We start from the raw sequence: 13,057 nt of genomic DNA, 5'->3' as shown, positions 1-13,057 counted from the left end.
CCTACTCAACCAAAAGATGCCAAGCAACTGAATAGATGCCAAAGAAAGTTTCTACTGCAAAATAATAATCCCTTTAGTATCTATCTATAGTGGCATGCAAAAGTTTGGGTGAGGTGAAGCACTGCAGAAAAGTACTCGAGATCTCCCCCTTCTGGCCTCCGCCAGTCTAGGTGTTTGTGGGAGATCAGGGCAAGGCACGGGGCGATGCAGTTAGGGTCAAAATTTCAGTTTGTGAAAAGTTAAGCAAGTGGAAGATTAAATAATCTCCAATAAGCATAAAGTTACTGGCGACACCTTCCCTTTACATTTTAAACAATATAATTTTATTTTTTATTTTCATCTGTTACATTTTCAAAATGACAGAAAAGGAAAAGGGCCCACACCAAATGTTTGGTTCAGTTCGTAATTAAAGCAGAAGTAAGTGATATATTTGTGTTAATATAAGTCTTAAATAGTTATATCTTCCGACAGCAATCACTTACATAGAGTGTTTGGACTGAAACACGGGTCTGTCAGTCCCTCTGCTCTGCTCTGAGCCGAGGAGAAAACATTTATCGTATCCTACAGTTTTTATCCAATGAGGAGAGAGAACGGCATGCAGGGCTGTGTGTGCAGCCAAGGGACGCCGTGAATGTGGCGACGTAGGGACGAGGACTGTTATGGTGCGTTCAAGGAAACTCGTATTTTTCCGACCTGTGAAGTCGTACCAGTTCGATCTGGTACGAGTTCACCGGTCGGAAGTTACGAGTGGCCGTTATAGTGACTTTCACCGGTAAAACAGGTCGGAAAAACACGAGTGGGTTGCCTGGAACGCTACAAAGTCGTAAGTTGTGACTTGAAGCTGTAATTTACGATTTCAAAAGCCTGCCTGGAACGCAGCATTAGCGAAAACGACCGGACCACTTACTTCTGCTTTAAAGTTATAAGTGGAATAAATATGTAAAGCAATTGATATTACTAATGTTTTTAAGTTTAATCATCTTGGAGGTTAGTGCACTTAACTTTAAGTTTTAAGTGGAATAAAGGGGCAGAGCAATTGATATTACTAATGATTTTAAGTTAAACAAACTTGGTATTAAGTGTATTGAACTCAAAATAACACTGCCATCCACTCATTTTTTAAAGTTAAATTCACTCAAGTTTTCATCAAACATTACTTAATTTTTTCAGGGCAACCAGTTTCCTAAAATGTTTTAAGTAAACTCAACTTATCCGGGCTTACATTGAAGGCGCATATCAGAGGGTACTGCATAGCACTGCAGAATGCTGTGGTAGCCAGGTGCCTTTCACTGACCCTGGATCCAGCAAAAGAGGAACCATCTATTTGCCCATTCGACACGTACAAAAATCCTGGGTGATAAACCAAAGATCCCATCACGTACATGCACCATTTTTAATACATTGTGTCTGACTGGGTGCCATGTTAATGTAACTGATGTCCCTGATGTCAGTAAATGTGTGAGGCATAGACCGCTGTGAAACCTGTCAGTAATTACAGCTACCTGTGACAGTGATTTGTGAGAGACAATGCACCTGTCATTGGCTGAGGTTGATGGAAAAGGTTGTTATGGCAAGAGTTGTTGAGGCAGATTGATACGCTGAGATCACACTGTTAAACTAGTTAGATTTGTTGTTTTTGTGTTGGCGACAGCCCACGGAAGCTTGTGAAGTTAATGACGGAAAGTGCCAGCAAACACAAACTCCAGATCTGAAGCTTAATTTTAAATTATTTTTTTTAAGTAATTTAGAACTTAATAATGGTAGTCTAAAAAAAATAATAGATACCCAAATGAAAGCACTATGATTATGCAAACCACTAATCCACTTTATTCCAAAAGCAGGTTATCATAGAGTGCTGTCATCTAATTCAAAGGGACATGGATGAATGGCAATATTAAAGGACAGATTAATTGTTTTAATGTATTCATCAAATTGTTATGCTGTATTTTTTACAGACATGACGTAAGGAGCAGGATCCTGATACTCACTTTGGAACTTTGTCTGGAACTGTCTAAGGTAACACTTTATTTTAAGGGGTCCTTGTTCCTGTGTATCTACCTAATTAATTACAGTGTAATTACCTATGTAACCGTATGTAATAACATGTACTTACATTGTAAATACATAGTGTATTTTGGTGTACTTACAGGTCCTTGTTACACAGAAATGCTTGTGCAAAGAGAGAGGCCACTTTGGCATTTCTTATTACAAGTGTAACAAGGACCTGTAAGTACACCAAAATACACTATGTATTTACAGTGTAAGTACATGTTATTACATATGGTTACATAGGTAATTACACTGTAATTAATTAGGTAGATACACAGGAACAAGGACCCCTTAAAATAAAGTGTTACCCTGTCTAAATCCAATAATGGCATGGCTCAAGGTCAGGTCTGCTTCCACTTTTAAATGGCAAGGTGAGCAACAGCATCTCCTTATACTTAGAAAAGCTATGACAACTCAAGAATGGATGCACTGAAACAGAGACAAAGTGTGTATGTAAACATCAATCAGCATAATTATAGTTTTAAAATGAATCAGCTGCAAATAAAAAAAAACAGCACAGGCCTATAATTTTCTGCATGAGTCTGTTTTCCTCAAAAGTCACAGACTTAAAGTTTGTAGTTTCATCTCCCCGGCATGACGACGTAGTTTGGCCGGCCAACGAGCTCTGCAGACGGGTTGCTGAGGAGCCGCTCGCTGGAGCTTCACTTCTCCCAACGTCCGAGCGAACTTCTAAACAGCCGTCATTTGGATAAACTAACCGCACATTGGGGATCTAAACCCTTGCATGAAAAAATATTAAAACTTTAAAAAAGTGATGAAATAACAGCACTACAGTGGGAAATAAAACAACAAGTAATGGCGGTGCCACGGAAGTCGGGGTGGTGGAAGAGAGGTGGGTTTATGAAAGCAAGGTCCTGTGGTGACGTCAACACAGGAACAGAGTCAAAATCTCGTAATTTGCGGCGTGCAGCCTCATGAGCTAGTCTGGTTTAAACAAAGAGCCCAAACGAAAAAACTCAGCCACTTTCAAACTCCAGATTTTCTGGCAAGTTTGAGATCCAACACCAATATACATGTTTTAACAATGAAAAATGCTATTTCCGGGTGATGACTCCTTTAAAATATGTTGAGAAACTGTAAGAAGCTCCCACTGAGATTTCAGAATACAGTAACAAACACAATGGTAAAGACAAACTATGGCCTTTAATTTCCCCCGACACTGTATGCAACCAATCCATATATGGATAACAGTGGGCAATTTTCATCTTCTTTGATTTGATCATCTAAACACACCAACAACAACACTCCTATGGATGTTTTTCAGTTAGCAATTTCATCCTGCATCCAATTATTTAGAGGATATTTTTAAATGTCTTCCTGAATATAGTATGGCTGAAGTGCAATGTCATCAATGTGATAAAAATCACATTGGTTTAGCTCATTAGTCTTCATTAACATTCAAACCATATTGAGCAAAGATTTGTCTTTAATCAGTTATTTTTTTTTTATCTAGTTCTCAATTGACAAAGATAGACTGAACTAGATGGTAGATTGTGTCATGCTCGTTGACTAATGTGCACTTTCTCCACCTAGCCAGTTGCTAAGTTGTTTGCTAGAACCTGTTCCTGCACAAACAAAGAGACAAAGAAGACAGAAGCCTTCAAACCATCACCCAGTATTTGCAAAAAATAATACTGTGCAACCTTCATCTGTGTGTATAAAAAGAGATGAGCTTTGTGTGTGAGCTGGCTGAGCTCCAAATGATCTATTGTTAGTGAAGGGCCACCTGTTAAACTCAACATATTAAACTCTACACGCTATGTTTTTGACATTGTATTCATCTTCATCATTAAGTGTTTATTCATTAATAGTCTGAACAGTTGTTACTGTGTTGTGTGAGCTATGATTTTGACCATTACTCATCTTAAATAAATAATAAAAATCATCCTTTTCCATATGATGGATAGGCTTCAGGGCACAGACATAAAAGTTACATTGCCCCTTTAAAGGAGAATTCCGGTCATTTTCTAAGTAACGCTCTACAGCTCTATACTGTAGGTCCCTGAGTGCGACCGAAAAAATCTGAGAAAAATATGTACAGCCCGGACCTAGCTCTTCTCTTGCTAGCTGCGCTACACTGCAGTTAATCAGCGAAGTAATGGGGGCAGTTCTTCTAACTGCAACTTTGGCCTCTATATAATGCTCAAGATATCACAACAAATGCTTTGCAAAATCTACCAGTTCCTTACCACACAACACTGAGTGTGCATAACTCTGTTAATATGAGAGAGCAGTGTTAACTGTGTGTTTTTATCAAGTAGCCTATTCTGTTTAAAGCAGAAGTGAGTGATCCGGTCGTTTTCGCTAATGCTGCGTTCCAGGCAGGCTTTTGAAATCGTAAATTACAGCTTCAAGTCACAACTTACGACTTTGTAGCGTTCCAGGCAACCCACTTGTGTTTTTCCGACCTGTTTTACCGGTGAAAGTCACTATAACGGCCACTCGTAACTTCCGACCGGTGAACTCGTACCAGATCGAACTGGTACCACTTCACGGTCGGAAAAATACGAGTTTCCTTGAACGCACCATAACAGTCTTCGTCGCTACGTCACCACATTCACGGCGTTCCTTGGCTGCACACACAGCCCTGCATGCCGTTCTCTCTCCTCATTGGATAAAAACTGTAGGATACGATAAATGTTTTCTCTTCGGCTCAGAGCAGAGCAGAGTGACTGAGAGACCCGTGTTTCAGTCCAAACACTCTATGTAAGTGATTGCTGTCGAAAGATATAACTATTTAAGACTTATATTAACACAAATATATCACTCACTTCTGCTTTAAGGTAGACCTTACTAGTCGACTGTCGAGATTGGGACTGTTTCCATCAACAAAGACAAAAATGCGAGGAAAACATGGATTTAGGAGGAAGAAAATGATTTTGGATGGGATAAAAACATCAATATGAATATAACTGCTTTTTTTTTTTCTTTGTAGATGGAAACAGTCCCGAGCTAGGTCCAGGCTGCACATATTTTTCTCTGATTTTTTCCTATGGTCACACTCGGGGACCTGTAGAGCGTTACTTAGAAAATGACTGGAATTCTCCTTTAACACAGAAGCAAGACACTAAGACTGAAGAAGACACAAATTGTTATATGTTTTGTTTATATGTGATTGTTTTGCCTGTCTCCTGTGTTTCTCTGTAGTGGTTGTTTTGTGTATCTTCATAGTCATCTCTAGATTGGTGTCTTTGTAACAGTTTAATGTGTCCTTTTACTTGTTTTTTGTAATGGCTGTTTTGTGTTTTGTATCTTTTTTGTCTCCATGAAGGTTTTGTCATATTGTTTTTCTTTGCAGCTGTCTGCATAGTCATTCTTTCTCTTTGTTGTCATTTTGTGGGTTTGTTTGTAATCGCTCATTTGTGGGCGTCTCTGATATCTGTTTGAGTCTTTGTAGCTGTTTGATTGATCCAACAAGTAAAATGAACAAGATCCAACAAGTAAAATTAACAATCGGCTCACACTGGTTCTGACTTCTCATGACCTTCTGTCTCCTCAGTCATCTATCTGAAGCTTTACTGTATCTCTGCAGAACAGTACATACTGTAATGTTTTAGTCAGTAAAGAACTTATTTGCTCAGATGTATTTTCTAATGTGTTCATATCAGCACATGCCTCTTGGCCTCAGTATTACAATGTGCTGATAAAACTGTAATTTTTTTGACCCTCTTTCAACTTGTTCCATCTACTTGTTGAGGTTTTCACTGTTAAAAACCATCATCAGATGACTACAATTAGTTTTCCACTCTTCATTTTCTCGGGATCATTTCTTTTCTTTTTTTCTTTTTTTTTTTTTTTTTTTACCAGATTTTGCTTGGTGCGCAGTTTTCTATCACTTTTTTGCTGCAGCTACTTTCTGGTGCAGATGGAGGTGAAAGCCGCTCCTTGATCATCTCACTCTTCATTTCTCCATTTTCTCTAACTGCCCCATTTCAGTCTGAAGTGTCTGTACTTCTTCTTTCAGTCCTTCAAAGGAGATGGAGTAGTGTCTGAAATGGAAAGAGTTTGGAGTATTGACAATTCTATTCATCTATTTTATTTATTTTGATCTCATTGTAGTTGTAAGCGGTTTGCAACTGAAAGGAGCTGTTGAAGCAATCAACCAATGTTGAGTAATTATTCATGGACTATTCAAGTTCATTTTTTTTTTACTATAGAGAGCATTCTTCATATTGATAATGATGAAGTGATATGGCAGTTCACTGAAAATACATGATATATGAATTTTTGAAAGAACTTAAGAGATTTGTTCACAGTCGTCAGGGGATTCAAAGATGTGAAGGAGATCTTTCAAATACTTAATACCCTTCATAAGGGAGAGAAATTAGTTCAAGGAGAGAGACGTTGAGCATGAAAGATAGAGAATTACAAGATAAGAAACAGACACGACAAGATATCCCTTGGAGAAAAAAACAAAACAAAAGACTGTTGTGATAATGGTTGAGAAAATGATTTTACACAAAACACAGTGATGGCACCACCGCATCACTCAGCTGTGTTCACAGCTCACAGCATCAAAGTAATAGGGTCCTTTTGATTCTTCACTGTAACTGAATCAGTGCATTCTTTTCCCCAGTATTTCTACAATATGCACTTAAATAGAAAGAAGCTTAATCATTCTTCATTCAACGAACTGCAATGGGAAATGGCTCTACCTATTATTTTACCTTATCTAGCCAAAGGAACAGAAACTTGGAGGAAGAACACATGCATTGCATTAGCTTCACTGTTCCGTGGCTATTTGAGGAGGAGGTATGGAGGGCAGCATTGGTATAGTAAGCACTCACACTGACAAATAACATGTAGTGCTCTATAAGTAGTACCCACATGATGCAGTCTAAACTGTAAAAGAGAAGAAAGTAAATGACGGACACTCATCAGTCTACATCCGTGTAACAAAAATGGTAACATATTGTTATTATTATTTTCAGTTCCAGCACAGTCTTTGATTTGAACAACACCCTGTTAGAATTCACACACTATGTCAGTTGGTGTAATGGCTTAAGTATCTACCACTGGGTTTCTATAAACTCCTGCCTCACCATCATCATGACATCTTTTTTCTTTTTTCTGATTCCTCTTATCTCTGTGCTCTTTCTCACCTTCAGCACTGCTTTTTTTCTTTCACACCTCATCATTTTGTGTCTGTCTGTTGTTACCTGCCACACTAATGCCCTCCTGGTCACCGCAGACCCACAACCAGTAAGCACAAACATAAAGCCCAAAGTGCAAAGTCAAATAAGCATTGGTCTGAATTAAACCACTGTGATCTTAAGTCAGTGGGTCCCAGTGGCTGTAGTTCATAAAGACTAAAGAAGAGAGGGTAATTCATCCTCTGCACCACAGGGGGAGTGCTTTAATACACCGTGTGTTGTCCTTAAGACCATGGGCCCTAGTTTCGTCGACCAGGTGAAGTCTAACGTCAGCGCAGCTTCGCCACGCCAACGGGGTGTGGCCCAGGTCCATTTCGCAAGTTTGCTGGGCCGCGCAGTCAGACTTACGCCAGCGCAATCCCTCCCCTCGTCCCTCCCACCGGCGCAAACGGCAAAGAGGGAGGAGAGAGGGCGGAAGGGAGACAGGAGGAGGAGAGAAAGGCGTGGAGTGGGTTTGACACAGCCGAGTCAGATCTTCACCAATCAAATGAGCTCCTCTCCTCACCTTTAACTGCGCGGCGGGTGATGCGCGCTGCAAGTTTGTCATTTTATACTTTGACATGGACGGAGGAAACAGCGACGCCAGAGGCCGAACCTCTCCCCGGAGGAAACAGCTGTTTCCCCGGAGGTCCGAGCTCAGAGTGACCAACAATGAGTTTACTAATATACTTGCAGGATTGATCTGATACACTGAGAACCCCTACGCAATCTAAGAAACAACAACTAATAAACTAATAAAGAAACTCACATTTATTCAAACCCTGTGTATAAGATGAGAGGTGTAGGCTACACTAATCACAACATAAACACACACCATGTGGATGAAATCAGCGTAAAGGACAAGCTCTCTCTCTCTCCCTCTCTCTCTCTCTCTGTCCTCCTCTCTCTCTCTCTCTGTCCGTCTCTTTTTTTCTCTTTTTCTGTGATAGAGATGCTGAGTACTGTAGTAGGCTATATACTGACTGTCTGATACCGAGGCAGTGGTGGTGGACTAAGAGAGATAATGATTTGTGTTTTGTTTTTCATTACGGCTGCGTGATGCGGTCGCACGCGGTTATGAATTAATAAGTAAATAAATAAATACAGCAATCATCACAAGGGCAGAGTGGTATCTCAACACGGCAGCGACATGCAGTCATCCACCCTCAGTCCTGCTTGGGACATCCACAGCTGCTTTTCAGTGCCAGTTCGTCCCTGCTGTGTTAATTCAGGTGGAGTTTCCTTTACGCGCCGACAGCCTTTGATCTCTGCTTTGATCTGACGTCAGATGTGACGGGACAATCTATATAGATATAAATTCACGTGTTGATTCCGTTAGTTGCATTAAATAGTGGTTATTGTGGATATTTATTGCATTGAAATGTGTCTGGAACTGTGGAGATCTGCCTGTGAGGTCTTGGTGACGTGTGTGCACTGCAGGTCAGTCAGCCAAACTTGCACTGCACCTGCTGCGCTCCGCGCTGCGCTGAGACTAGACCTGGTTGGAGGTGGCGAGCTTTCAGCGCAACTTCGGCGGGACATTTTCGGACGAAACTTCCACTGCACCAAGCTGAATCTGTGACGCCTCCCCCTGCTGCGCGGCCACGCCTATCTCAGCGCAGCGCGATCTGCCAATCTTCCAATCTGACTTTGCGCTAGGCTGCGCTGGTCGAAACTTGCATTAGACCGGCTGTGCTACCTTGCGCCACCTGCGCTGCGCCAGCAAACTAGGGCCCCATGAGATAAATGGGTGAATGAAGATGCAGAAAGGGATGAAATTAGGTGTACGCAGGGTGGGAGCTAGATGTTGGGTGAAATGGGTGTTGAGTTTTAGGCAAGAGGATGTGATTAAATTCATTGTTTCCTAAACACACAGTGTACAACGCAGCTGTGGAGGGACATGGGTGAATACGTTTGACGTGTCAGAAAGGTAAGACAAATTTTGCTCCAGGTGCTGCTTTCTATGTTTAAAAAGAAACAAAATTCTACTGGTTTGAGGAACACCACTAGTAGATGTTTTCCTGACTCTGCTCTTGAATAACAGACATTTTATCTGTAAAATTAGTTGTTAATTTTAATGTATTTATTATTATTATTATTATTTTTTAGGTCTAATCTCTATAAAAATACAAAATAGTCAAGAACTTGAAAGTTTCGGCAGTAATCCATGTAAGCGCCTGCCTTTGGATGCTCTCTGACAATATCTCAGGTAGAAAGAATGACTGAAGGATAACTAGTCAAACAGATCTAACAGGCCACTGATCCAGCCAGTCTACTATCCAAGTTAGCAACACTGCAGGCTGTAACTGCCACCAAAAAAAGAAAGAAAGAAAAAACTGTGGCAAATAATGTCTGAAGAGCAACGGACAATGTCAAAATACATGGCATTTAGCAGACCAGTGATCATGCAACTATGATCACTCACTCTGTCAGTCCCACTGTTGCAGTCCTGCCAATAATAAAACAGTTTTATGAATCTGAGAGTTTCCAGATCTAATCCTCCACATTCCTAGCCTGGTTGGCACGACTTTCCAATGTTGATACTCAGCATTGGGTCTGGCCAAGACGTTAAGAGAATCCATTTCTCAAAGCGCATCCTTCAAACCTGGTTTACCCGCCCCCCTCAAATGCCTCAGTCTGCCATTGGTCGAAGCCAGAATAGGCGGTGTCGAAGCTTAAACCAATCACACCGCTCTTTCCTCTGTGTTGAACGCTGTCCGCTGCTCCATGCTGCTGTTTACAATGAGGTTCCGGTTGCTGCTCTACTGCGTCACTTACTTGAACACGCCTCTACCCAGAGCCGTTGGAGAGGCTCGACGTTGATTGGCTCTCGAAAAAGAGGGTGGAGTTCCCGAAAATTCGGGAGACAGAAATCCAGTTAATAGCACGGTTGGCCAGACTAGAAGTCAGCAGCGCTTTTGCGAGGCGTGACGTCACTAGTGTGGGCGCGACCAGGCTACCACATTCCAGTCTTTCATTAACATACACGTGCAAACCTCACCAATAACACAGAGGGGACTTTGGCGACACTGTTTCAGATGGCAACGGTTTAACTCTAGGAGGTTCATACCTGCTGCCCATACACCGACGTAAACTCCCCTGAAAGCAACTTCTGAATTGATTTCAGTGTGTTTTTTACGTTTCTTTTCACTATTGTGTTCTTTGATCGAAAAGCATCAACGGCATTGTGAATGGCTGAAGGCTGGAGCCAGTAGCATATGATTCGTTGCCATTTGGTTGATTCAGACATGCTGTGCAATTGATGACACAGTCAAACCAGTGCATCACTGTTTTTGTGCATCAATTGATTTAAGCAAGTACACTGAAGAAACTGCAGGAGGTCTTTTTAAGGACAGACTTTTTCTTGTCTTACACAGCATGTCGGGGAAAGGACACATTTTCTATGGGCACTATGCATAGTGCAATTTCACACTAAGGCATGGATGAGACATGAGTCATCTGTGCTGTGCATTTAGCTGAGTGCAATGTAACAGCACAAATATAGAAAAAATACACAATGAACTTGATTTAATGGATCTCCAGTCTCTACTTGAAAAGAACAACAACTGGGTTTAAATAAAGAAATGTATCAACTATTCTTCTGACTAAAAGCAACATCTAAAAACCCTCTGGGAGAGAAGAGCCATATACTAAATAGGGCAATGGTGGGTGAGCATGTGTTCTGGCTATTTACAACAAGGCTACAATCACTGATACTTTGTCTACAAATGAGATTTGTTGATGAAAAATTATACTTCCACATCAATTCCAGTATGAGCTCAATTGGTCCAGTGTGAGTCATGCTGTAGTTGGAGCTGACTTTAGCCAGGGATATCAAGAGTTGCCACCTACTTCTTGTGAAAGATACAGTAGCCTATGATCACAAGAAAGATGTTATGAAATACATGCATATGTTTTACATTTCAGCCATTCTTGAGGCCTGAAATCTGGGATATTGACATAGGCCTATTACCTAAAAAATGTTCTATGAATGATGTTATGTAATCAGTGGCTGTGTGAGATGCCTGTCAATTAATTATGTTGTATTTAAAGAAAGATCAATAATCAATGAAAGAGAAGACAAGAGTGTGGAAAGTATTTTTGTTTGTTTCTGTTTGTTTTGCATATATATTTGTTAATCAACTTTATTAATTGATTCAGGTGACAGTTAACTATAGTGATCGTGTAGACCATGATTGGCGTGGTTGGACTGAGTTTGATTCATTTAATTTATTTGATTGTTAATCAATACTGTGATCTACTTTAGTAACTTTGTGTATATATTCTTGTTGCAGAAAAAAAGCAGATTCTGGAGAAAAAAACAAAAAGGAACTTAGTTGTCCATTGTGTCCTCTCTTGCATTCCATGCCTTTTTCAAGTTTAGGCAGATTTGAGGCAGAAGAACCAGATTACTTAACCGATCTTTGGTTAACCACAATGTGACAGTGAGGAAAAAAGCATTAATGGCCTGAGAAAAGTCATAAAAGCTGACGCAAGAGAAGAAATGACCTTCTATGGCAAAGGAAGCCTTTGGAAAAACCTCATATAGGAACTTTCACCAAACTGGCTAATTTCCTCAGCAAGAGAGCAGGGACTTTGGATGAGACTGCTCTAAGGACTGTGTTCACAAAGCTCACCTCTGAAGCTCGCTATGTCAGTGAAATTAATGGAGCTGGCCCATTAGCAGACAATGAAGCTGATGGTGAAGAATCAAAACTTGACAAGAGGCTGGAAAAATGTTGAAAAAACTATTACTGTCTATGAAACACGGTCGAATAAAGTCAGGAAAATAGTGCAAACTATGAGAAAGGAAAAATGAGAGCTGCTATCCAGGAAGTGGAGAGAGTCTGTGATGATATGGCTGCAACAGCTGTAAATCGGGATGGTTGATGCAGTTAACTTTACAGGGAAAACTGGTTCAGGAAGCAACTGCAAGCCCAGCAGCTTGGAACCTAAGGATTCCAACAGCAGAAAAAAATTAAATTTGGATTTAAATTAAAGAATATTTTAAAGACAGATTGAAATTGTTTGATCAAATTCATATTTTGTCCATTTGTTGGAGTGGACCGTGTCTGACCCATGGACCTATCTCTCTTACAAACTAGATTGTTTGACGTTGGGAAGAGTAAAAACAAAACTATGCATGTCCTTACAATGACCTTCTTCACCCATTTGTGACAATTTATCTGTTAGAGCCATTGCCCCCTTACCCCCACCCTTGACACATAAATGTTCCATTTTGTTGACCAGCATCTTTCTAACTCTCTATCTTTGACTGGATGCAGTTTCAAGTGTATGCCGAGGTTTTTCTTGTTCTGTTAAGCTGCCCACCGTGCCTGTAGAAAACCATCAAAATGGAATGGAACAGTCAAGTAGTGAGAACTCAATGAGCTACAAGATGTTTAAAATGTTGAGGAGAATTGCACAGATTGTTAATAATCATTTGTGGAGTGACACACAAGTACTGATGTGAATCCACTTTGTACCTGTGGTTAAATAAAATGCAATGTTGATAAGACTGTACAATGGGGAATGTGTAGTTTCACTATGTTTCAGCTGAAGGCAGCGTGACCTCGGGATCATTCTTTCTTAGTCGATGGATCGATTTGGCATCTCAAAAAAAAAAAGGGTGATGTATCATGATGTAACAAACCGATGAACCTCGTGCACTTTGCCATCTGTCTGAAACTCGTTGTGCTTTTGTTGCAGCTCTGTCTGTACACAAAGGCAATGCATTGGTTTTTGAGAAAGCCTGGCTGTTGAGCAAACACTGTTCCCCTGATGGCAGAAAGGTGTGTGACAAAGGGGCAATGCCAGGCCCATTTAAAGGCAGGCTGTCACCTGGGTGTGTGTAT

The sequence above is a fragment of the Trachurus trachurus genome (assembly GCF_905171665.1).
Source record: "Trachurus trachurus genome assembly, chromosome: 21".
Taxonomy (NCBI): Eukaryota; Metazoa; Chordata; class Actinopteri; order Carangiformes; family Carangidae; genus Trachurus; species Trachurus trachurus.
Note: the sequence above shows the minus strand (reverse complement) of the source record.